A 27,967-nucleotide genomic window follows, 5' to 3' on the forward strand; every position below is an offset into this window, starting at 1 on the left:
AGGGAGCAGAGGATGCCGTAGCACGGACGGCTCAGACACAACGGAAATGGCTACTACGGAAGTGACGTGTTCAATCGGAAACACTGAAACACTAGAACGCGAAGCCCAGAGTTGGGGGAAGTCAGGCTTTTGGCTCTAGTCCGTTCCCCTCGCACATGCATGTTTCATGTCGGCCATCCGTGATGTACAGCGCGATCCGATCGGAGAACTGGCAGGCGTGACACTCTCGCACTCACTCTGCACTCACTGTCACTCTCGCACTCACTCTGCACTCACTGTCGCTCTCGCACTCACTCTGCACACACTCACTCTGCACTCAGTCTGCACTCACACTCACTCTGCACCCACTGTCACTCGCACTCACTCTGCACTCACTGTCACTCGCACTCACTCTGCACTCACTGTCACTCTGCGCTCACTGTCATTCTGCACTCACTCTGCACTCACTGTTACTCTGCACTCACTCTGCACTCACTGACACTCTCGCACTCACTCTGCACTCACTGTCACTCTCGCACTCACTCTGCACTCACTGTCACTCCGCACTCCCCAGTCTGTCTGTAAGTGTGTGCCGGTGTGTTGTCTGTGACTGTGTGCATGTGTGCTGTTTATGTGTAAATGTGCATCTGTGTGTTGCCTATGTACACATCTGCATATATGCATCATGCATGTTGAACTGTGTTTATGTGTCTGGATATGTGTTGATTTTTTGCGTATGCGTGATTGTATGTTTGTCGGTCCATGTGCATGTATGTGTAAGAGTACGTGTCTGTCAGTCTGCGTCCTGGGTGACTGTAGGTATGTGATCTGCATCTAAAAGCACGTATCTTTGTTGTGTCTGTGAGTAAAGAAGAATATACGAAGTGGGCCCTGCTGACTTTGGGGGGTGGCGTCTGCGGTGGGGTACATCGGCCTCTGCTCCTCTGATAGAAGGGAGCAGTTGTGTAAGCATCATATGTGTGCTGATGCTGTCTAAAAAGCAGTGTTCCCAGCGGGTACCATGTGTGGCAGTAGACGTGAACTGCTGAGCAGGCATTTTTCGATGGTTTTGTGTAGACTGCTCTAATAAAAGCCAGACCTGCGCCACTACTGGGACGCCCCGGGACCTCAGCTGAACACCAGCGAAGTGATTAATGTTACATGAGCAGGGGTATTTTTTACTCTCCATCCTGAATAAACACAGACATGCTGTTGCTGTATTCGGTTACAGGCCTCTGCTCAATTGGAAATGTAGGGCAGCTTTACGGAGCAATGTTTCCCACGCAATAAACAGCGTAGAGGAAACATGCCTCCAGTTAAAGAAAATGCTGTTTCAAGCTAAAGTCCCAGTGATCATAAAAGATAGATGGCACAATAAACACAGGTACAGGCAGGACAAACCATTGCCAGGAAGGCCACTGATTACATTTTCCAACTCTCCGGCACCTTCTGAGACATAAGCGTCTCACAAAAGGTCTGTGTTAAACAAAATACAGTCATTGTGTCTGGGGTTTTTTTTCACAGCTACTGAGAGACGCAATCTGATTTTCCCAGCCGACCCCTTGTGTTTTAAAATATCGTAATTTGGGAAGACAAGCACATAGTTGCTGTGATTGTCAAATATCCTAAATCAAGTGGAGAAAATGCAATAAAGCACAGTTTCCATGGCAACACCTTGAAACCGAGTACCCTGCATTACGAGCCGGCTCTCATCCGCGGTCATTATTTGTTGACAGGCATAAATTAAACTTTAAAACGTTAATTTCAGACACAAAACTGGAATGCTGAACTAAGGGCCATTATTAAAATGTTTCCAGGGCATGCGCAGCACACCAGCGATGGAGAAAGCGTACACACAGAGAAGAGGCGCTGACAGGGAGAGCTCCGTGAAATGGATTAAAAAAAGAAAAGTGCGCCCAGCATCTGTCTTCAATTACCGCAGCCCCTGACAGCTGGTAATTGAAGAAATACGGCCTTCTGGTGCGCGTGACCGCACACAATATGCCATAGGCAGAGCTACTCTACCGCCTATGGCCTATTGCGTGCTCTCTTCTAAAAACACACGCACGCAAAGCCCAATTGCCATGCAGCTGGCAAAAATAAGGACGAAAAATCACGAGCATCCAGGAATTTGTTAGGTAGGTTTTCGGGGACCCTCAGAAAATGACTCTTGGGCTCCACCCACACTGCTACGCAGTGTGACGTAGGCCCGAGCCCTAAAAACGCTCCATTATTGCGCTGTTGTGTTACATGGAAGTTCACCTTCGCATATGTTTCAAAACCCTGTAAAGTTCAATTATACATTCTATTGACCACCGATCACAATGTATCCCTTAATAAGTATTAGTGCAAAATACAAATATAGGCAGCCAGAAACTAATGAGCGCTTGAATCAGTATTGCTGTTCAATGAATATTATACATAGTGCATTGCTTTAGTCATGCCCTAGTGGGCTAGAATCATTTGTGTATGGTTTCCAAACTAATGAAACCTACATACTTCTATAGGCATATGTTATTAAGCCCTAGTGAGCTAAATCAACAATGAATCATGTGGTCAAATACATAATCAAATGAATGACAAACTTAACGCCCCAAGTGGGCCAATGTTGTCTACAGCGGCAGAAAACATGCATACTGACACCTTGTCAGAAATAAATCATAAAGAGGTCATGCTCAAGTGAGCCAAAATATTGTATTCAACCAGTCAGAATGTGCAAGAAAATTCAAATTCATGCTTCTCATCATACCCACTCATCATCTGTAAAAAACAAAGATGCTATTAAAACCAATTAAAAAGTGCACCAACCAAAATTCAAACTGAATACAAAATCTTAAAAGACAGTGCAGGAGACCAAATATACATAGATTCATAAACAAGAGAACATCATAAATGTACGGACATTTCCTCATCAAGATTGAGCCCCTTAGGTACTAGAGTGTTGTATTTGAAAATCATTCTAAATTCTAACCTCCTAAGTTCTATGGTTCTATTCCCCACCCCTTGACCTAGATGGAACACAGTTGAGGACACAGAATCTTAGAAGGTTAGCATTTTGGTTGTGATGCTCACTAAAGTGTCGGGCGACAGGATACGTTTTGTCATTTTTTTCTTTATTGCCCTGAGATGTTCTAACACTCTTTTTTCCTTTAATGATGGTGCTACCGATATAAAGTCTGTTGCATGGGTACCTTAATGCATAAACTGCATATTCAGTGTTGTAGTTAACATGTTTTTTTATCGTAAAGGTAGCCTTGTCGTTGCAGAGTTTGATTGATTTACATCTAGTACTGAACCTACAAGCCTTACATTGATTACATGTGAAAAACCCCTGAATATCATTATGTTTCAGATTGCCTGGCAGCATATTCCAGCTCAAACTTTCTCGTAATGATAGTGGTTTTCTGAATGTGAGAGACGTATATTCCCCCACATATTCTCTCAGGTCAACATAATTTCTGAGCACCTCCCAAAACTTTTTTAGACTCTTTCTGACCTCCCAGGCTTGGCTGTTGTATTTGGTGATGAACCTAATTGGCTCTTTATTCTCTCCATTAATAGTATCATCGTGAAACAATAACTCCTCCCTGTTAAGTTTCTCAACTTTATCAGTGGCTACTGTAATGAGAGTTTTGTTGTATCCACGTGCCAGGAATCTATTGCTCATAAACATTTTTTCATTTTGTTAACTCTCATCCGTGCTGCAATTCCTCTTGGCTCTCAATAGTTCGCCTAAGGGAATGCTGCGAATAAGGTTTTTAGGGTGGCAACTGCTGGCGTGCAGCAGACTATTGCCTGGCGTCGCCTTTCTGAACAACCTGCTGCTGATTTTATTGTCATTGATCTCAAGTTTGAGATCAAGAAATTCAATAGTGCTCTTACTGGTTTCACATGTAAAATGCAGGTTCAGATCATTTTGATTGAGAACATCAACAAACTCACATGTCTGTACCTCAGTACCTTTCCAGACATAAAATATATTGTTGATGTACCTCAAACAGAGGACGACTTGGTCAGAAAATTGTCTGGTCTTATTGACAACCTGCTCCTCCCACCAGCCGGGGTACAATCCTGCAAAGCTAGGGGCGAACCAGGTTCCCATCGCCGCTCCCTGGATTTGTCTGTACATTTTGTTGTCAAATAGAAAGAAGTTATTGCTCAGGCATAACTGGATCATGTCAAGAATCATATTGGTGTGGGAAAGAAACTATAAGGATCTGTTTTTCAAGAAAAACCTACATGCTGAAATAACCAGATCTTGGGGGATGCATGTGTAGAGACTGCTGACATCCATACTCATAAGCAAATAATTATCATCCCACCTAATGTTTTTGATAGATCTTAAAAAATCACTAGTATCTTTCACAAAAGATGGTAGTGCTTGGACCAACGGCTACAAAAAATTATCCACATAACTAGATGTGTTGCCGAGCACGCAGTACCGTGTTGACACTATAGGTCTCCCTGGTGGTTTTGTGGTGTTTTTGTGAATCTTGGGGAGGAGATACAGTACTGGAATTTTGGGATCCTTACACACTAAAAATTAGAATTCATTTTGACTCAACAGATTTCTATCTTTCCATCCTGTCAATTTTGCAAACACTTCTTTGACAGTTTTATCGTATTCCCCTTTATTTATTTATTTCAATTTGTATAGCGCGTTATCACCCGGGGGTCTCTAAGCGCTTGTTCAAGGTAAACACCGGACATTACAAGACAGGCAACCAACTTGCATCACGCCCCATGCTTCTTGAAAGAGCACCGTTTTTAGCATCCGACGAAACGGCAATAGATTAGACTCCTTGCGGGGGTTAGATGGCAATTTATTCCACACTGCAGGAAGCATAGTCGAAAAAGCACGTCCGGCCAAAGTGGACAGGCGGAAACGTGGGCTGACCAAAAGAGTAGCCTCTGATGAGCGTAACGCCCTACCAGGAGTGTAGCAAGACAGTCGGGCTTTAATATAACTGGGCGCATTGCCATATACTGCCTTGTGTGAAATACACAGACCTTTAAACATTGCTCTCTGTCTGATAGGGAGCCATTGTAGTTGGCGCAGGAGGGGCGAAGCATGTGTACTCCTGGGCTTCTTAAAGATCAATCTGGCTGCATCGTTCATAACTGTTTGCAGTCTTGAAAGTTGTTGCTGGGGAAACCCTACATAAAGAGCGTTACCGCAATCCAGCTGTCCTAAGATCATAGCGGACACCGCGCTCCTCAAAGTAGAGAAAGACAACAGTTGGGAGATTTTCCGAAGTTGCCTAAGAAAGCCGACACATGTGCCCACCACTGACACTTGCTTCTTCATAGACAGATTGCCATTATTATTATTATTATTATTATTATTATTATTATGTTTCTTATATAGCGCCTGAATCGACCCCCGAAGGAGTATCTCCGCGCTTGCCTTGGGAACCCGTCCTGGCTTTTTCCCTGTGAGATAGCCCCTACAGGGCATCCCCAAGGTGAAAGCCAGGCATCCCGCCGCGGGGGGGCCGTTGTGGAGATTAAGCAAGCTTAATGCCCAGAGTTGCAGAGTGTGAACCCATGATTAGGTCAGGCACCGAAGCGAGAATTATCGAGTCCATGGACATTTGAGCTCAAGACCCTGCCGCGTCGGGAATTGAACCCTGGTCCCGGGTCTGACCTCTGCTTCAGGGTCTGCCTGCTCTAACCAGTGAGCTACACTTCGCCATCAATGTGGATGCCCAGACTTTTCACCACGACTGCCGGTACTGGAGTTCTGCCGAACTCCTTGGGCCAGAAACGATTGTTCCAAGGGTTGCCAGAGATGGTAATAGGCAGCACCTCGGTTTTATCTGGATTAATCTTCAAGGAGTTGGCGGACATCCAGTTAATCGTGTATTTTAAGATGTTGTGCAGCCTGGCTTGCGCTCCTGGCGAATCCTCGATTTGAATGACAATCTGTGTGTCGTCGGCATAGTTGTATATCTGACATTCCATCTGATTAAGAGCTGAAATCAGTGGCTGCAAATAAATATTAAATAGGAGTGGTGAGAGAGGGGAACCTTGCGGAACTCCACAGGTAATAGCCGCTACAGTTGATACTAGGTCTGACAACTGAACCCTCTGCGATCTTTCCTGCAGGAATGAAGTTAGCCAGCCTAGTGCGGTCCCCCCCGATGCCCAGATCTCTCAAACGCGTCAGCAATTTACTATGACACACCGTGTCAAATGCCGCGGAGAGGTCAAGCAGCACCAGGGCACCGGGGGTCTTTTTGTCTGCTCTGCATCTTAATTCATCCAAAATGGACAGCATCACCAACTCTGTGCTGTGATATGCCCGGAAGCCAGCCTAATTCAGCTCTAACAGATCATTTGTCTCCAGATGTTTCGAGAGGTGCGTCAGAAGATGCTGCTCCAAAACCTTAGCTAAAAAAGGTAGTTGGGAAATAGGCCTAAAGTTCTTTAAATTTTTGACATCCGCCCCAGGCTTCTTAAGCAGCAGAATCTGACGGGCCTCTTTGAGAGTGATCGGGACCTGTCCAGTCTCCAGTGACCTGTTTAGAAGAGTAAGAACATCCTCCTCTATCCCTGACATAGCCAGCTTGAAAACCCTGGGAGGGCAGGGATCCACCTGGGAGCCTGACTTCACTCTTTAGAGGAAATACAATATCTGTCCTTATCGGACAGTTGTTTATTGCCTTCTTTGAGATAAATATGCAATGGCCAAATCACGACGTTGACGCCTTTATCTGATTTCTTAATGAATATGTTAGTATTAGTCTCCAATTCCTTCAGTGCAACTTTATGAGATTTAGTCAAATTAGATCTCGCATAAGATGTGTGTGCCTCAAGTTTCTGCAACTCATTAATCATACTTTTTTCAAAACAGCTGATGGCGTCATTGTTAATTTGTGGTATAAATACTGATTGGGTTTAAAACTTGTATTAGCACCCATTTCTAAATCAATGTCAGTATTAGCAAGGTTGATATACGGGTCTTCAATCAATCTCTCCACCCCAGCCAATTCATGAACCAAATGAAGTGTTTGTACATCATCGATGGTAAGGGCTTATGTTCAAGGAGTTCTCATTAATCTCTGATGCAAAGGGTTTTGCACTCTCACTTGACCCTTTCCATAGAATAAAAATATCATCTATTAACCTTTTGTAAACTACCACATTGTTTGTCATTTGCTGTTGATGTTTGACCCCCAATACCTGCTCCTCCCACCAGCCCATATGCAAATTAGCATAGCTGGGGGAGTAACAAGTACCCATGGCTGAACCTTGTGTTTGTTTGTAATGTAGCCTGTTGAAGATAAATGTGTTATTTTTAAGACACCATGCGGTCATCTCTAGTAACATACAGGTGTGTTGGTGTAAGGATATTGGTCTTCTGCCTAAATAGTGTTGCAGAGCTCTTAGCCCATCATTGTGTCTGATACTAGTGTACAATGATTGCACATCAAGGGTCATGAATGGATAATCTTCGCTCCAATCAAAATCATACATTTTGCGCATAAAGTCCCCACTGTCTCTTATGAAAGCTGTTAATTTACGCACTAGAGGTTGTAAAAAGTGGTCAATGAAAATACTTGTATTTTCGAACAGGCTCCCTATGGCCGAAATTATTGGTCTCCCGGGAGGCTGTTCTGCGTTCTTGTGCACCTTAGGTATCAAGTATAGTAGGGGGGTTCTGGGGTAGTCATTTTTGAGAAAGTCAAACTCTGGCTTGCTGATGAGGCCCATTCCTTTCCAGCGATGTAGTTCATTGTGGTACTTTTCCTGGATCCCCACAATATGTGTTGGGCTGATTCGATTGTAGCATTCCTGGTCCTGTAGTTGTGAGAGTGCCTCGTTATTGTACAGTGTGAGTGGCCACAGGTCTATGTTTCCCCCTTTATCCGACCACCTCACTGCGATGTCTGGTCTTGCTTGTATTTTTAAAATTAAGTTGTTGTACTCCACTCTTTGGTTATGGTTGTGAGTGGTAAAGTCCCTGGTGCTCAGGAGTGACAGTGTTTTTAAGTCCTTAATCACATTGTCAGCGAAAAGATCCAGGCTTTCCTTTGGTAACATAGGCAAGAAAACCGATTTGGGCTTGAATGGTGTGCATATGGTTTGATATATATCCAATTCTGATCTTGCAGCTCCCTCACTTGGAGAGATTTGGCTTATTAGATTCTCTTGCTCCAAAACTGTCATGTCTCTGAGTATCCCCATGTCAGCTGTGGTCAGAGCCCCAAACTGTTCTATGCCTTTTGGTGTTTCCATGCTCTTTTTATTCGTGTTGATGAAATATTTTTGCAATTTTAGTTTGCGCACAAACTGGAGCAGGTTGATCCTTGTTTGTGCGTAGTCAAAGTTAGTTTGCGTGCAATATGTAAGTCCAAGCGATAACATTTTTCTTTCTTTTGTTGTTAGTTCCATGTTAGTCAGATTGATTACTGTGTTATCAATGTTAATGCTTTTATTTATCGGCGTCTGTTTAGTCTGTATTGTCCCTTTGTTTGTTTTTGTGCTGTTTTTTTCCCCAGCGTCTGTTTTTTCTGCATCTGCTTTTTGTTTTTGATTCTGTTGTTTTCCTTTTACCCACTCCTGGCGTGGCAGTCGTGGGCGAAGGGTCGTCATACGCTCCATGCATAAAAAAGAAAATTCCTGCATTGGGGTGGGTACTCGGCCTCTCATGTTGCCACTTACATTGCTTTCCACGTCTAATTCTAACTCCGAGCTCCATTCTGTTTCGCTCTGTTCTACATTTGTAGTTGGATTGCTCGCCGTTACTGACAGTTATTGGAGTCTTATATTGTCAAATGTCTTCTCAAACGTGTATATTCTTCTATTTAGGTAATCATTTCTATCTCTTTGGAACTTTATCACTTTCCTCTCTTTTATTCCATATTTTGTTACCTTTGCTTTAATTTCTTTCATTATTTTTTGTATCTCTTCCTGGTTTTCTCGTGATTCTAGTTCCTTGTAAATTTCCGCTATTCTCTGTAAGATTTTTTCTCTGTCACTGGCCGCATATTTGATTAGGATATTCAACATATTTTGCGACGACTGCGCGCTGTTATCTGCCCAGTCTTGTAACATTGCCGTGTCTGTGTTTTCAATCTTGGGGGATACTAGGAACCTGAGTCCTCTAGGCACTCGCCCCACATCCAGATACCTTTTCAGAGATTTGCACTCCCACCATTTAGAGACTTCTCTTTTGCGCAGTTTCTCTAGTTCCATTGTTAATTTTTTCACATCATCCAGTACAGGCTCAGAGTTCTGGGTTGTGGATCTCATTGCGGCTGATGCGGTTGTGTCTGCATCATTAAAAATGTCCAGAGCTGCCTCTTCTTGTTCCTTAACCCACTCCTCTGCCATAATCGGAATTTGAAAATGTCACTTTGTAAATTCACTGCCCGTGTTAGTCTTGCACTATGGGACTACCTCTCCCATAAACCCCTGCGTGGCCTGCTTACTGTTACACACTGCACTCACCGTCTTACCTGAAGAATGCAATTACCCTCCAGAGATCGCAGAATCCCGGCAGAGCAGCTCCGTGCAAGTAACCAGTGTATTCAGGTCCCAGATGTCGGTTTCGGGGGGTGCTGTGTATCTTTCTTCTAGAAAGCGAAAACCACTCGATTCCTGGTAACACAGCGCAGCCAAAACGAGGAGGGTCAGCGTGAGGATTCCCAGGAGGGTGAATCCTGAATATCAAGTACCAGTCCAAACTTTTGTTTCAAAGAAGGCGCTGACACCGTGAATCAATCCAAAGTAAGATGCTTTATTCCGCTTTACAGCTATATCTATATATATATATATATATATATATATATATATATATATGCAACAACTCGCACATTCTTTCGTTTAGGCACGAAAATCACAGGTGTAGACCAACTTGTGCTCTAGCATTATTTTGTTTTAATCCCACATTGTCAAGACACGTTACGGCCGTCCAAGCGGCCTTGATCACCTAGTATATATATATATATATACTCACTCAAAAACACTACAGAACTACATTGAAGTCAATAGGGTCACCAGGGGACTTAGAACTTATACTGTACGCCCATTGGGCAGCAACCGCGCTATATAAATGACAATACAATACAATACAATACAGGTGTTGGGGTTCAGGGGGGCCTGGTGCCTTCTGTCTAGTTCCCCGTTCATTGGTTTTAGCTTAAAGTGCCAAGTGCATATGCAAATTTATGGATGCTCCCTAGGGCTCGCTTTAAAAGGTGGCTGCCAACAGGAAACAGGTGCTTGGTTTCTACTATGGTCCCTTGCCGTGTGTTTCCTGTTCCTGTTGTTCTACCTTGTTCCCTTCTACCTTGTTCCCTTTCCTTCGAGCTCTGTTCCAGCGGTCTTTTCAAGTGCTGGGTGTTGATCCCCTTTTTTCCCTATTTCCCTGTTTCTTATTCCATTGGGCATTACTGAACCCTTATTGGGGACCTGTTTTTGATCTTTTGTGACGTCTGGGATTCGCGGCTGCGTTTCCTATGAGTTCTAGCGTCCCGTTTTTTAGCCCTTTTTTGCATCCAAACCATCTTGTTGTACGTTGTTTGGGTGGTTTCACGAAGAAGCTGAAAAACGGCCGTTTTTTGTGCTACCTTCGTGTTCTTTTTAGATTCCAGGTTTTTTTTAGGTGTCTTTCGAATTCCCTTGATGCCTTTTTCCCCTGTCCCATTTTGTCTTATGATTGTGTATTCCACCCCCTTTGACATTCTCGGTGTTTCCCGAGGGGGCGTGGTTGGTCTGGGGTCACGCAAGAAACAACCAATACGATTGCGGTGGAAGAAATCCTGTTTCGTATCAGGCCACTCCCGTTTGTTAACTGGGGTAAGCAGGGAGGTCGGTGGTTCATGTGTGTACTTGGCACTGGTAATATTAGTAGGGGTGTGTTTAATATTCTCCCCTTTTTTCATTTATAGCGGTCTCGTCTGAGTCAAGTTGTCAGCTGCCAAGAAGCCAGAGGAGACGAGCTGTGTTCCCCAAGACCTTGGGTTCCCTTATTTTGTTACCCACCTTCTCCCGGTGTGGTGTTCTCCACCAGCCGTTTTGATCACAGGTGTTGGGGTTCACGGCGAGGGTAGAGGATTGGGACGTTCTTCACTCCTGCGGTGTTGGGCTGGTCGGCATCAGAACAGAAAACCAAGCCCACGAATTAATATGCTGCCTGAGTGAAGAATGGTTGAGGAGGCAGCGGGGGGGCTTCTTCTATGCGGGAATTTATGCAGGTCTTAGAACTCATGCAGGGGGAAGTCCAATCCCTGCGTCAGGAGAATCATGAGTTACGGGTGACACTGAGTGAGGTGAAGGAAAGCACCAAGAGAAGAGGGAGGGATCCCTCAGTAAAGGCTAGGCCCCCCTTGATTCAACCAGCCACATTTAAATATGAGAGGAGTGGGGGGCAGAGTGGGTCTCCTTCTCCTTTGTCTGTTACAGTGAACACTCCTGTGCCGGTGCCTCTAGCAGCTCCAGAGAGGTTTTCCGGGGACAGTAGCAGATATGCTATCTTTATGAACCAGTGCCATTTGCACTTCATGTGTCGACCAACCGCTTTTCCTGACAATACTACTAAGGTAGCGTTTGTGATGTCATATCTTTCGGGTACTGCTGCTGGTTGGGCGGTCCCCTTAGTCAAAAACAATGACGCTGTGTTAAGTAGTTTTCCGGCCTTCAAGCTCCAGATGCATAGTCTGTTTGCTAAGCATGCGTTCATGCAGGCAAGCGATGTTGAATTGTTAAAGCTACAGCAGGATTTTCTGGGTTATGTGGCTACCTTTAATCGCTTAGTAGCAGAGACACAATGGCCCATGGCAAAGAGAACCTCTTTATTTTATCAGGGCTTGTGCGAGGACTTGAAAGATACTGTCTCACAGGTTGTAGACACCCCCGAAGATTGTGTTGAGTTAATCGATTTGGTTGTAAAACTCAACCATCGAATGAGTGAAAGAAAAGGGGAAAAGATCAGGTTTCAACCCCCAAAGACAACTGTAACCAAGAGAGAAATATCTGAAAATGAGGGTTTGAAGACCGATCCCGAACCTATGCCATTGGGTGGGGTGCGGGGTCCCTTATCCAAGGAGGAAAAGGAGCGGAGGCGGTTGTTGCAGTTGTGTTTGTACTGTGGGAGGGGTGGCCACTTCGCTCGAGAGTGTCCAGTGAAATCGTCCCAGATACCGGTGAATAAGGCTCTGGCTTTCGTGGGAAGGGGGTGTGAGAGGCCTTCTGTCCTTGAGAGTGAATATTGTAATCCATATGATGTACAAGGGGCGGTTCAAAAAGTCCCGCATCATTTCACGGTGTCGGCTTGCTTCGCTTAATCATCTACTGGTATAGCTTCCTTGTCGGTGTTATTAGATTGTGGGGCCACAGGGAAGTTTATGGATATCAGGTTGGCCGAGAAGTTGATGGTTCTGTGTGTGATGAAAAGACAAACTGAACCTGTGAGGGCTATTGACGGCACAGAGCTAACCTCTGGGTCGATTGTTCGACAAACCGAACCTCTGTTGATGACATTCGATAATGGGCATTCTGAGACAGTCTGTTTCGATCTGATAGCCGCACCAGCTTTTGGGGTGGTACTCGGGGTGCCCTGGTTACAGGCCCATAATCCCAGAATCAATTGGGCGCTGAGGTTGGTCACGCTCGATTCGGAGTATTGCCTTCTTCACTGTTATTGTGAGGCGACTGATTGGGTGTCTCCGTTGTCTTGTGCAGCGAGTGATTGCGTTCAGAACAGTTTGCCTCCTTCGTTTGTGGCATACAAGGAGGTGTTTGATAAGGATCAGGCGTGTGTTTTGCCACCACACAGGGCTTTTGATTGCTGTATTGATTTGGTTCTGGGGGCCATATTGCCCTGTAGTAGGGTTTATGCGTTGTCGGAGCCGGAGGAGAAACATCTACGGCAATATTTAGATGAGATGTTAAAGAATGCGTTTATCCGACCTTCTTCTTCGCCTGTATCATCCTCCATATTTTTTATACCGAAGAAGGAGGGTGATCTTCGCGCTTGCGTGGACTACAGAGCGTTGAATAAAGTCACAATAAAGAACAAGTACCCATTACCTCTCATACCGGTGTTGTTAGATCAGCTGCGACATGCCAAGGTGTTCACAAAGCTTGATTTAAGAGGTGCTTACCATCTCGTTCGCGTCCGAGAGGGCGACGAATGGAAAACGGTGTTCCGTACCAAGTTTGGTTTGCTTGAGTATTGTGTTATGCCTTTTGGTTTGTGTAACGCCCCTGCTGCTTTTCAGTTTTTTATTAATGAGGTTTTGCGTGAGTTTTTGGATATCATTGTGATTGTTTACATTGATGACATTTTGGTTTTTTCCCAGTCCTTTGAGGAACATGATGCTCATGTTTCGCAGGTTTTGTCTAAGTTGTTGGAACACCGTTTATTTGTCAAGCTGGATAAATGCACATTTGGTGCGACACATGTTGAGTTTTTGGGATTCTTGATTTCTGCGGATGGTATTAAGATGGATCCCCGGAAGATTGAAGCTATTGTCAACTGGCCCACACCCACATGTGTTAAGGATGTACAGGTGCTACTTGGTTTCGCCAACTTCTACAGGCGTTTTATCTGTCATTTCTCTGATATTGTTTCGCCTATGACATCATTGTTGAAGAAGGGAGTGGTGTTTGATTGGACACCTGCAGCACAGTTGGCTTTGGAACGTTTAATCAGGCTTTTTACATCTGCTCCTGTGTTGATGCATTCTGATCCTACCCTTCCGTTTTATGTAGAGTCGGATGCGTCCCAGCTAGCAGTTGGGGGCGTGTTGTCTCAGCGTGACAGTGAATCTGGATTGATACATCCAATTGCGTTCTTTTCAAAGAAACTACTACCGGCTGAGCAGAATTATACGGTAGCCGAGAGGGAGTTATTGGCCATAAAGCTGTCTTTTGAGGAATGGCGCCATTACCTTTGGGGGGCTCGTCACCACATTACTATCTATATGGATCATAAGAACTTGGAGTTCTTCCGGTCCGCCAGGGCTTTGACTCCCAGACTAAGCATGGGCGAATTTAGCAAATCTGGCGTTCGCGAATTTGCGTATTTGCGAACTCGCAATCCGCAAAATCCGCGAATTCTCACGAATTTGCGGATTTTTTTTGTGTTCACAAGGGTTTCTGCCAGTTCGCGAGGGTTTTGTACCAGTTCGCAATTGCGGACGTACTTGTCGGCTCGCAACGGTCGCGACTATGTTGTTTCTACGTCTGGTTCATCATCACAGGTTCACAGCACCCTCTGTTTCACCACTGCCACCCTGTTTCACCCATGCCACCCTCTGGTACATCAATGCCACCCTCTGGTTCATCACTGTAGATTATGGGGGTGAAAAGCAAGCACACCTGTCCTGCTTCAACTGACATGAATTAATTTGGGGCTGATTTATTAATGTGTCACTGTTTTAAAATTCCAGTCTGGCACCTGCTTCCTTATCTGTAATTTGTTTTCTGTTGCAGTGCAATTTTTTTTTCCAGGACCTTTGTGGCCTACTTGTAGCTATTCTATGAGCCTGCTGTGAGGGTCAGAGCAGGGTCATAGAATTGTTGCAACTAGCAACTGAACTCTGGAGGGGCCCCAGTCAGGAAGCACTACAGGGAATGGTTACTAATGATGAGTTTGAACTTTTGCACCTGCTGAGTGCTTTCAGTTTTGCAAAACTCGTTTTTCTGCAGAACAGCAACTGTAATGCCCCTAACAAACATAGGCAACTGAACTCTGGAGGGGCCCCTCAGGAAGTACTACAGGGAATGGTTACTAATGATGAGTGAACTTTTGCACCTGCTGAGTGCTTTCAGTTTTGCAAAACTCGTTTTTCTGCAGAACAGCAACTGTAATGCCCCAAACAAACTTACTTGTGAAAGTTGATTTCTAATCCAAAAGTGATCCAAAGAAAGTCAAAAACCCTCAAATCCAAAAAAGTGCAGGCAAATGTCAACCTGAGGAGTTATTCTGATAAAAATCATCATTTTCAGAAGGTCTATGCTGCTTGCTAGTGGATTTCTTGTGCAGAATTGCAAATTTTGTAATTTCGCGAGTGCGAGATTGTTGCTGCCCGCCGCACCTACATGTTCGCAATTGCGAACTCTCGCGATGTGTCGCCAAACTCCCGCGGGATCCCGCAGCAAGATCCAAAATGGCGCAGCACTCGCAAAATATCGAGAAAAACAACTCGGCAAACGCTGAATGACGGTAAGTGAACGCCGCACGCCGCAATATTGTATCACCAAGAAAAAAAATCCGCTGCGTGCGAATTTGCGGATTTTCGGTACATTCGCGAGAGTTCGCGGATTGCAAATTTACCGAAAATCCGCAAAATCCCCAAGCGGAACGGATTTTCCGCCCATGCTTATCCCAGACAAATTAGATGGGTGCTATATTTTAATGAATACGATTTTACCATCACGTATAGGCCAGCTGCTCAACAGGGAAAGTCTGATGCATTATCTCGGATTTATGCGGATCCGTCACAGGGTGGGAGGGCAGAGGAGTCTCGTTTTACGATCCCCAGTGATAAGATCGTTGGTTGTGCCTCCATAGATGACTTTATGGTTAAAGTGCAGGATGAAATGAAACAGTTGGATCTGGCTCCGTGGCTGTCGGAACCTGGGTTTACGTTAAAGGATGGGTTATTGTATCAGGCAAAGAAGTTGTTTGTGCCCCCTGAGTTGCGTACACTGGTTCTTACATATTGTCATTCATCGTCCTTGGTTGGGCATCCTGGGGTCAATAAGACCAAAGAGCTGTGTATGCGTTGGTTTTGGTGGAAATCTCTGGCCCATGATGTACAGGTATTTGTGGCCTCTTGCCCGGTGTGTGCTGTTAGTAAGTCCTCGCACATGTCTCCATCTGGGTTGTTGCACCCTTTGCCAGTGCCTCCCTCCCCCTGGCATACGGTCAGTATGGACTTTGTGACCGATTTGCCGCTCGATTCATGGTTTACGGCCATTTTAGTTGCAGTGGATCTATTCACTAAAACGGCACACTTCGTTCCCTTGCCAGGGTTACCTACGTCCAGAGAATTGGCTGATGTGTTTATGGCCCAAGTGATCCGATTGCATGGGGTGCCTACTGCCATCGTTTCAGATAGAGGGGCACAGTTTGTTTCACATTTTTGGACTGCCCTGTGTCGGTCATTAAAGATGGAGGTACGTTTATCAACAGCTTACCATCCACAAAGCAAACAGAACGCACCAATCAAAGTATGGAGCAGTATTTGCGCTGTTTGCTAACGTCACTGACGGGCAGTTGGGTACAAGCTCTTCCTGTGGCTGAGTTCGCATATAATAACAGCATGCACTCAGCTCTAGGCATGTCACCGTTTTATTGTACGATGGGGTTCCATCCCAAGACAATTCCTATTCAGCCATCTGAGAGGGTGCCAGCAGTGGATTCCCTGAGTAGGGGTTTGATTGAAATCTGGAAGAAAGCCCAACAGCAACTAATTGAGTCCAAGAAGGCCATGAAGGTACAGACAGACAGGCATAGACGGCCAGCTCCTCTGTATGCAGTTGGGTATAGGGTTTGGCTAGCAACGAAGAATCTGAAGTTGCCGGGTCCAAGAAAGTTACAGCCTCGGTTTGTGGGTCCCTTTCCTGCCCAGAAGGTGGTGAATCCAGTTGCGATTAGGTTGACTTTACCGGCTGAGTATAGTATTCATCCTGTCTTTCATACCTCTTTGTTGAAACCGTATGTCATCACATCTCAAGAGTTGCCACCTCCTCCTCCTGTGTTGATTGATGATAACGTGGAGTACGAGGTTAAAACTGTATTGGATTCCAAGCGGATGAAGGGACGGCTGTATTACCTTATTGACTGGATGGGTTATCCCCCAGAGGACCGTTCTTGGGTTCCGGCGAGTAGGGTGCATGGTGCCCGGTTGGTTCGTCTGTTTCATCGCCTGCACCCTGGGAAACCTAGGCCAGTATGAAGGCTTTCAGGGGGGGGGGTACTGTTGGGGTTCAGGGGGGCCTGGTGCCTTCTGTCTAGTTCCCCGTTCATTGGTTTTAGCTTAAAGTGCCAAGTGCATATGCAAATTTATGGATGCTCCCTAGGGCTCGCTTTAAAAGGAGGCTGCCAACAGGAAACAGGTGCTTGGTTTCTACTATGGTCCCTTGCCGTGTGTTTCCTGTTCCTGTTGTTCTACCTTGTTCCCTTTCCTTCGAGCTCTGTTCCAGCGGTCTTTTCAAGTGCTGGGTGTTGATCCCCTTTTTTCCCTATTACCCTGTTTCTTATTCCATTGGGCATTACTGAACCCTTATTGGGGACCTATTTTTGATCTTCGGTGACGTTCTGGGATTCGCAGCTGTGTTTCCTATGAGTTCTATCGTCCCGTTATTTACCCCTTTTTTGTATCCAAACCATCTTGTTGTACGTTGTTTGGGTGGTTTCCTGAAGGAGCTGAAAAACGGCCGTTTTTTGTGCTACCTTCGTGTTCTTTTTAGATTCCAGGGTTTTTTTAGGTGTCTTTCGAATTCCCTTGATGCCTTTTTTCCCCTGTCCCTTTTTGTCTTATGATTGTGTATTCCACCCCCTTTGACATTGTCGGTGTTTCCCGAGGGGGCGTGGTTGGTCTGGGGTTACGCAAGAAACAACCATTACGATTGCGGTGGAAGAAATCCTGTTTCGTATCAGGCCACTCCCGTTTGTTAACTGGGGTAAGCAGGGAGGTCGGTGGTTCGTGTGTGTACTTGGCACCGGTAATATTAGTAGGGGTGTGTTTAATCTTGTCCCCTTTTTTCATTTATAGCGGTCTCGTCTGAGTCAAGTTGTCAGCTGCCAAGAAACCAGAGGAGACGAGCTGTGTTCCCCAAGACCTTGGGTTCCCTTGTTTTTTTACCCACCTTCTCCCGGTGTCGTGTTCTCCATCACCCGTTTTGATCGCGGGTGTTGGGGGTCACAGCAAGGGTAGAGGATTGGGACGTTCTTCACTCCTGCGGTGTTGGGCTGGTCGGCATCGGAATAACAGGCTTATGAATCCCCAGACCCTCTGTTATTGGATGAATGGGCGGGGCACACTGCACAGTCATGTAGAGGGATGCTGCATATTTTGGTGAAATCTGCTTGGAGTGACCGAGACAAGGCTCTTCATGACATTAAGGAAATGGAGGACATGCTGAAAAAGGAGGAAAATCAAACAAGAATACAAGAATTTAAGGAACAAACAAAAAAACGATTGAAATCATATGAAGAGAAAATCAAACAACGGAAACAGAGTAAATTTGATCGGGACAAAGATGATTATGCCCAGGGGAGAGTTTTGACCTTTTCTAGAAAATATTATAATCCAAGAAAGGAGCTTATGGACGAAGATACACGTGCAAACGGCAGCAGAAACACCCATTACATCTGCCAAAGGTGCACAAGAATAAGTTGGAACCACCTGGGAGGCCCATAGTGGCCTCGCAAGTAAGCTTGACTGAACAAATGTCGATTTATGTGGACTTCTTTCTTCTACCTCATGTTAAAGTTTTGAAATCGTACATCAGAGACACTAATGATCTGCTGGGCCATATCGCGTCTATACAGTGGGAAGAAGGCTATAAACTGATGGTCCTTGACATTACAAGCTTGTATACTTCCATAGCACACCAAGACGGCCTGATGGCCATGAAATACTTCTTGGATAAGCGTCCTTTGAAGTGTATGGAACACAGTTGTTTGATATCGGAATTTGCTAAATTTTGCTTGTATAACAACATTTTTCACTTTCAAACACAGATGTTTAGACAGATCTCAGGTACAGCCATGGGCACCTGCTTCGCCCCCAGCTACTCAAACTTGTTTGTGGGCTGGTGGGAGGAGCAGGTGGCCTGGGGTGTAGCTAACAAAGAGTTGACTGACTGGGTGGTTGGCTGGTACCGTTTTATCTCTGACCTGTTCATTGTTTGGAATGGGTCATCAGAGACATCTCTGGACTTCATTTGGGTCCTGAATAAAAATGATGTCAATTTAAAGTTCACAGGAGAAGTGAGCTCTGAATCAGTGAATTATCTTGATATTAACATCTATGTGGAAGGAGGGCACCTGAATACTAGGATTTATCGGAAGGCGACTGCAGGTAATTCTGTCCTGCATGCCTTCAGCAGTCATCCGATTAATCTGGGGAGAAGTATCCCATATGGGGACCTACTCAGAATTAAGAGGAATAGCTCAGATGATAAAGAATTTCAGGTGGCTGCTGGGGACAGCATTAGGCGCTTTAAGATATGTGGATATAACCAGCAAGTCCTAAATGAGGCGTACAGTAGGGCCAATTCTCTGGAGAGAGAAGGGCTCTTGGGGAGCAAGGATGAGCAGACCATTGACCCAAAGAAAGGCGATAGTAAATTTCGCCTCATAACCACTTATTCGAGGAATGCAAATGATTTGAAAAAAATCATGAGAAAAAACTGTCACATTTTGCAGACTGATAATGTAATAGGGAGGGATCTTCCATCCAACCCCCTTGTTACGTTCAGGAAGGCAAGATCATTGAAAAATGACATTGTCCATAGTCATCTTGTGGATACTCCAGAATCGGCCTTTGGGTCGATGAATGGATTTTTCTCCTGTGGGAAATGGAAGGCCTGATGGGGAAGCAAGAGGGTCCTTTCTTATGAAATTCCTTCAGTAGGTACTCGGAGAAGCATCAAGAAGTTTCTGACTTGCACCGCCCCCTATACGGTGTATTGTCTCACTTGCCTGTGCGGCCTGCGTTACGAAGGCAGCCCGATCCATCCTACTAAAATCAGGATATTGGAACATATGCTGGCAATAGCGAATGGGGATGAGGCTTACCCAGTTGCGCGGCATTTTGATAAGAAACATCACCGCAACAGGGATTTACTTAGCTACGTCTGCCTTGACCATGTGCCAAGCAACCCACGGGGTAGGGACAGGATACTGAGGCTAAGGAGGTTGGAGTCACGTTTTATAATTGACCTTCAGACAAAGGTACTGCAGGGGCTCAACAGTAGTGAGGAGCTTGCGATCCATTTAGGAGAATGATGGATTGGTACCTACTAGCAGCTTGTGTATATAATGACAGGGTGTACATAATGACAGGATGTTATATTGTTTACATGATGGTTTCCTTTTTCTCTTTTTCTTTATTTTACTTTTTTTACCTTTTGCTTTTCTTCTTCTTGTATTGTATATAGTGTATGAACTGTTTCCTACATTTTTTGCCTGCCAGGTCTATTTTTTCATGATTACCGGCGCGATTAATGAATTTTCAATGTACAACGTCAATAGTGGTTATATATTTATCGTCGTGTAACTTAAAGTTTTGGTTGAGGTAATTTAAACATCATGTGTGTTTTATTTTCTATTTAACAGGATGTTCAATCATGCAGTGCGGACATTTCAAAATGGCACTCCCAAGTTGTGCTTTTGGAGCTATGTCATGATTGCGCGGCAGTCCTTCCTTTGTGTTGTTAACAGAAGTGCTTTGTTTAAATAACATGGTTCTCGGCCCTTTCAGTAAACATAGATGCAGGCCGTTGCCGAAACACGTCTGTTTACTGAGTGCCAGCGTTCTGTTTAATAAATTGACGGAACATGCCCCCACGAGTGCTGTCTTCCTTTGGGATTCCCTGAAGAGTTGGAGCTGAAATATATATATATATATATATATATATATATATATATATATATATATATATATATATTATCGCTCGGTTTTTCTCTTACAGCAGTAAAAGAATGGGTCGCACTCCAAGGCTCAGATTTCTACGGTTTATTCTCGTGTACCAACAAAAAACAGGACGCGTTTCAGCATCGCGCTTTTTTCTACTGCCATTTGTCTAGTGTGTTTTAACATTCTTAAATAAAGTTACACTCGTAATTCAAAACGATGTCACATCCTCTCAGTAATTAACATTCAAGAAGGATTACAGGTCATTATGTGATTGCAGCGGCCATCTTAGAGTGTGTTACAATTAAATACATTTCTACCACATTGTTGTGATGACCATTACATTTTAACAACAGAAAGTTATTAAGCCCTGCATGGCCATTTTTTATGTACCAATTTCTGACCATACATGATTTCAAAATAAATAGTTATCAGTTAACAATTATAAATTTCATTGTACTGTTTATGATTCGAATCGATTCACATTAATTTTAGCAATTGAAAAATACTGTAGAGCAAGTTATGTCTGATCATGATCCTAAGTGTATGGCTAATTCCTCTTCAGTGTTAAGCCCTCACGGGGTCTTGGTTTGGAGATCAATAATAAATCTAGATTTCAATCTCCGCAATTGTAACTCTCTGTTACCACCCCTTTAATGGGAACTTGATCTAGACAAAAGAACTTTAAAAGGTTTCGGTCCCTCTGTTGTTTTTGAGCGAAGTGTCTTGCAACGGGGTAGTTCGGGTCATTATGTTGGATGGTTCTGGCATGCTCGAGTATCTGTTTTTTTACTGGATGAATTGAACTTCCAATGTACTGAAGTTTGCACGGACACTCTAAGCAATAAACACAGAATGGACTTGTGCAAGTCAAAAATTTGTTTATGCGTCTGACTCTGGTTGTTCCTGGTATTTGATAGGAAATGACTTAGGGACTAGCTTTACAGGCTTTACAGTGTTAACATGGGAAAAACCCTGTAAGGTTCCCAAGTCTGGTGTCCTGGGTACAGAGTCAAAATGACTATGTACAAGGAGATCTTTCAGTGATCTATTTCTTCTGTAGGTGATTTTAGGGTAACATGATAGATCCTTTCCAATTACTCCTTCACTTTTTAAAATGTTCCAATTACGAACAATAGTTCAATGGATGAGCGGTGAATCTCTCGAAAAAGTTGTAATAAAACGAGGAGTGTGATCCTCTGTATTGCTAGCTCTACTCTGTTCTTTAAATAGGCTTTGTCTTGGAATTTTGAGGACTCTATCATAGGCTAGTTTTAGTGTACCATCTGAATACCCTCTTGATCTAAATCTTTTCATGGACTCATGTGCTACACTTTCAAAATCTGTTTCAAGTGTGCAGTTCCTCTTTAACCGCAGTAACTCCCCATATGGGATACTGCTGATAAGAGGTTTCGGATGACAACTGCTGGCTTCTAAGGTAGAATTCCCAGCAGTCACTTTTCGAAATAAAGATGTGCATATTTTGTCATCCTGGATGAAAACTTTTAGATCCAAAAAATCGACCTCTCTGTCACTGATGGTACCACTGAAGTGTAAATTAACATCATTATTGTTCAACTGTTGAATGTATGCTTCTGCGTCCGGTTTAGGACCTTTCCAAAGAATAAAATGGTCGTCAATATAACGGTGCCACACAATTATTGATGAGACCATTGCTGATTCTCGTCGGCCCAGGCCACCTGCTTCTCCCACCAGCCGACAAATAAATTTGCGTACCTCGGGGGGAAAAAGGGTTCCCATCGCCGTCCCGCTCTTTTGCCTATCATACTGTGTTTGGAACAGGAAGATATTATTGTACAGACAAAATTTCAGAAATTTGGGATTTCCTGAAGAGTTGGAGCTGAACTATATATATATATATATATATATGCCAAATCTGTAATTACATAAACAAGTGTGTGTGAGCCCAGTGAAGTGCGACTCCAATTTTTCAAGCAGAGGAAGAGGTGGTAATGATATTCAAACGGCGTGGTTCAGCCGCGGGAGTTATGCACAGTCAGCGAGAGCGCCTTTATTTTCCCTGACAAGAACCGAATTTGTTACCTCGCAGAAGCGGATAAGGGGAAGTGGCTGCCACCGGAGACTGGCTCCGGTATGACTCCTGATTCATCCTGCAAAGGGACTGAAACGGGGCACATCGGCTCAACAACACGGGGACACTGAGAATAAAATTTTAAAATGCACCACCCACCAGAGGGTTCTAAACTCCCTACTTACAAGGACTACAGGTTCCAGCATGCCGGGATTAGAACCCACCCACCAGAGGGACAACCCAACAAAGGTTTTGAAATTAAAACGGCATTTGTTGTAGGACCGTAACTGGGAGACAGCGTGCGGCACACCTTTGAAAAAGTTGAGTGATCAACGAAACACGTCAGGACTGCCAAATCTGTAATTAAATAAACAAGTGTGCGTGAGCCTAGTGAAGTGCGACTCCAATTCTTCAAGCAGAGGAAGAGGTGGTAATGATATATATATATATTTCTTGCAGGACAGTGTTAAAAGTTTGAAATCATATGTACAGGACTCATCGGATTTTAATCGTAAATTGCAGAATGTGAGGTGGAATTCTGAGTGTTTGCTCATCACATTAGATGTATCTTCACTATACACCTCTATAAGACACAATGATGGAATTAAGGCAGTCAACTTCTACTTAAACAAACGTGCCATTAATTTCTCTGTTTATAACAAAATGTTGTTATCTATGATCAGGATTTGTTTAGAGCAAAACTATTTTCTATTCAACAACCAGGTATATCAACAGGTCAGGGGGGTAGCTATGGAGGCCTGTTTTTCCCCTAGCCTAGCGTGCTTGCACATTGGTTGGTGGGAGGAACAGGTCCTCATGGGACAACACCTAACAACCATGCAAAAGCATGTCCCCCTATAATCTACAATATATAGATGACCTGTTCCTGATCTGGCAGGGATCCTTACAGGAGGCTCAATCTTTTGTGGAACAACTAGACATCAATGATTTAAACTTAGAGTTCACATCCACAATCAGTAAAACTTCTGCCTTTTTTCTTGACATAGAGATATATGCAGATAATAGTGGGATGGCTACAAGACTACACAGGAAGCCGACGGCAGGTAATACTGTCCTACATGCGGCCAGTCAGCACCCCCACCGTCTGATACGCAGCATCCCCTTTGGGGAGATGCTGCGCATCAAAAGGATCTGTAGTACTGAATTGGAATGCTCTAAAGCCCAGGAAGCGAGTAAACGGCGTTTTCTGGCTAGAGGTTATTCAGAGGCCACCATACAGAAAGCAATAAATCGTTCAAATAACATTATCAGAACACAGGCCCTCACATCTAGAGCATCTGAAGATGTAATTATGAGGAAATCCCATCAGAGCAACCCGGGGTCATTGTCACATACAATCGACAATTCAAAGAGATTAGAAGATCTTCTCCCGTAACTGGAACCTGGTGACAGGGGATCCTGTCATTGGAGATACAGTGGGGAAGAAACTCAATTTGATCTACAGGAAATCCACTTCCATGTCTGATAAATTAGTGGATCCTTTTGTAGCCCCTTTAAAGCTGTTGACTGAGCTTTTGTCAAATTCCCTTTCCTGGTTCTTTGGCTTCCTTTTTCACTGAATTTTACTAGGTCTTTAATTAATGCCTCCGAAAAGATGTCGATTGCATCCTGGGGCATTTGCGGCAGGAATTGGAAAGCAGGTTTAAAGTCACTGCACGGGGCCTCTTGGTCAATTCCCAAATTTCTGGTTCTTTGGGTCATTGTATCTTTATTAGGATCTTCAAGTATTTCTTCTCCTTGTCTCAGTTCTTCTAATAATTCAAGGGTCGTCAGGTCATCTAAGGGCAATAAATCAGTTTCTTTGATCTTTCCTTTCATTTGTCTAGTTTCTTTGATTGTTGGTTTCATTTTGAAATATTTGTGCAGCTTAAGTTTTCTAGTGAATTTAAAGAGGTCTATCCTAAGGGTGTCCATCTCGTTCCCCACCTGCCTCCCCTCTTGTTTCTGGTCACTCTTGCTGGTATGTTGCCTCTTCCCTTTCCTTTTCCAACCACCTCTTCTTGTTTGCCGTTGTCCTGTTCGGGGGTTTGGTCTTTTCCCTCCTCAGCCATGACAGCCGGATTAAGTCGAATTCCTTGTGAAAAGGAGTTTTCTTCTGATTCCCTGAGGGGCCAGCCGTGTCTTCTACGGAAAGTTCATTTTCGGTTGCCTCAGATTCTGAGGTTTAAATCCTTGTTGGTGTTTGCATTGGGTTTTACTTTTTCTTCAATAGTTCCTTTCTGGGACCATCAAACTTTTTAGCAAATGTTAATATCCGCCCCATAGAGTAATCCTTCTCATCACAATCAAATGTTTCTTCTTTCCTTTGGCGAATTTTTATCTCGTACTGTTGCAGTCTTTTTTTCATTTTCTCCCTTAATTCCTCCTGTTTGCTTTTGTCTGCATTACCAGTAATCTCATTCTCCAATGCTTGTATTTCATCTAAGGTCTTTGCTCTATTGCTCCAGGCGAATTTCACAAATAATTCAAGGCTTCCTTTGCAGTATGAGGCAGTGTGTTTGGTCCACTCTTCCAATAAACGAGGGTCTGGGTTCTCGTAAGCGGGCTCAGTGTAGATGCGCAGACTGCGTGGGACTCTCTCCACTTCCATGTAGTTTTGGAGAGAGTTTGCCTCCCACCACTTTTGTATCTCTCGTTCGTAGAACTTTCTGCGGTATGGATACGTGTTGCGCCATTCTTTTTCTTTTTAAACATGTCAGCGGCTGCCTCCTCACGCGCTGATTCGCTAAACATATTGGTGTTTAGCAAAGGAGTACCGGTCCCAGTCTCCGTCAAAGTTCAAACTGTATCTGATAACGTCCCCTCACCTAGCCCTGAATAGTTCTTGTTTAAATGAGTATGCGGCGTAGAAAGGCATGCGGCTTACCCGACTGTCTTCTGAATCAATTTCTTGTTGACAGCTGTCCGGGGTTTCTCCGTATTGCCTGCTTCGTCGCCGGATCCACATCCAGGGCGGTGCCTCCATTGAAATAGATTCTCGCTCCTCTGCGCCTTTCCAACAATGGAACACTCGTAGGTGGGTGCCGCTTGCACGGTGGTGCTCCATGTCAATATCCTGCTCCAAAACACCCTCTCCCAGCCGGGAAGAAAGTAGCAGCACTCGCGGGATTGTTATCAGATGTTAGTTTATTTTCAACGCTTCACAAACGTGTTTCGGGTTTCTCCCTTCTTTAGTGTGTTTACAACATGTGAACTGAGGCAGCGTTTATTTAAAACCACGAGTGACAGATGCAAAAGTGAGGTAGGACTACTCACCATTATTGCATGGTGAGCGTCATCTTGTAATGTGAAAAAGCCTCAATATACAATATACAAATAAATTATATATACATCGCTATTTCCACAATATACAACTATATTTACGTTATCCAAACTTGCATAATATTAATGCAACAGACGGCTTTCATGCACATCACTTACTCAAGATCTAGCCGTGGATCGGCAAATGGCTATTCCTATGTCTGGAACCGCCTATTGACCTCTCAAATTACGCCGTCTATCGGCACATCGCTCCTATTGCCAAATTTCTGAAAAACACATGTTATTAGACATGTCTAAAGGATGGCTGTAAGACTGGAATATCCTAGCTCCCTAGGTGAACTGCCAGTTCCTCTCCGCTGTTTAGACCTTTAGGACTCTTAGTTTGTAAATCTATTATGAATCTAGATTCCTATCTTTTAAGTTTCAGTACCTTATCCCCTCCTCTCACATGCTGGGGTACATGGTTTAGTCCAAAAAATTGGAGTAGATCTTTATTACTTTGATGTTTGATGGCAAAGTGTCCTACCACTGGGTAGCTCATGTCCTTGTTTACAATCGCCCGCATGTGTTCCAAGACTTTTACTTTAACACAATGTTTGGTGCTTCCTATGTATTTTAGTTTGCAGGGGAAAGTTAGACAATAAACTACATGTGTTGTTTGGCATGTTATGAACTTATTTATGGTTTTCCGTTCTTTCAGTCCTGGAACCTCAAAACCCAACACTCTCTTGCTAAAGGCACAGGCCTTGCAATTTCCACACTGGAAAAAGCCTTTCATTTCGGCTAGAGTGTTAGGTTTGGCAGCCAGATTATCCAGATGGCTGTGCACCAGTTTGTCTCTAAGGGACCTAGCTTTCCTATAAGTTATTTGTGGCACTGGTGGAATGTCCATGCCGATGATGTGTCATCAGTGATATCATCAGTGATGTCACTGACCATTTCATGAATGATGTAATATGTGACATCATCAGCAGTGGATTGAGGGTGCGCGAGTTATAGTTAGTACCTCTGCTTCTGTGTTTCTTGTGCCGTGAATCCTTCTGCTGGGTTGCTCTGTGCGTCCCTGGATCCCCAAACCTGGGGAATTTGCTTTCTGGACTTCTGCAGCGCAACGACTCGCAGTACCCGCTTCGCGGGTCCCGCATCGAGGAAAGGACTTTGGCTTCACTTGTGATCCTCATCAGGGTGTAAAGGGGCAGAGCAGGGCTGCGAGCAAGTGCGGGGACTCCATCTCCCAGGAGTCCCTGCTGGCCAATCTAAAACACCTGGCCTGCTCTCCCTGCTAGCCACGCCCCCTGAGCATCGGACGCCAGTAAAAGCCCACCTCCAACTGGTCCAAATCCAATAAAAGTAAGACATATCACCGCTGCGCGGGAGGGCGTCGGGACAAGGGCGGGACCGTCTGTGGCCGTCAGGGGCTGCAGGAGGCTGGGCTGGGCCCATTCTCTGTCACTGCACTATTGCTATATGGACACTGTATTAATTAGTAAGCCCTACTGTCATTTTGTTCTATTTAACCTATGGTCCATTATCACAGTTTGCCCCTGTGTTATGCGAAATCTTGTTCAGGGTTTATATTGTTTTTATTTGTATTGCCGATAAAGAATGCCCTCCCCCTCAACTACCCCTGCCCAGAGTCCCCTCCAGTCTGTGGCGAGACTAACAACTATGGGTCCCCTAGATAAATATTTTAATCGGGCTACTCGAGACATCGACAAAGAGATTTCATTGGCGGAGCGACGCGCTGAGCGTAGGCTATCTATTGAACTCCTTAAAATCCCCTTGGAGTAAAGGCCGCCTTTGGGTTTTCCAGCATTGGTTCCCCCTCTGTCATCCTTAAACCTGCCAGTGGTAATTGAAAAGCCTCATACCTCTTCCAAGTCACCTGGCCCGAGGACTAAAATCCCTGTGGCGGTCGATATGACTAGTAAGGCTCCTGTTTTGCCCACTATACCAACTGATTCACCCATTAGTGAGGAAAACACTGCCCATTCGATAGCACCACTTCATGTGGTATCTAATAAATTGTGTATAAAAATAAAAAGATGCA

This window comes from Lissotriton vulgaris, chromosome 7, assembly GCF_964263255.1.
Source record: "Lissotriton vulgaris chromosome 7, aLisVul1.2, whole genome shotgun sequence".
Lineage (NCBI taxonomy): Eukaryota > Metazoa > Chordata > Amphibia > Caudata > Salamandridae > Lissotriton > Lissotriton vulgaris.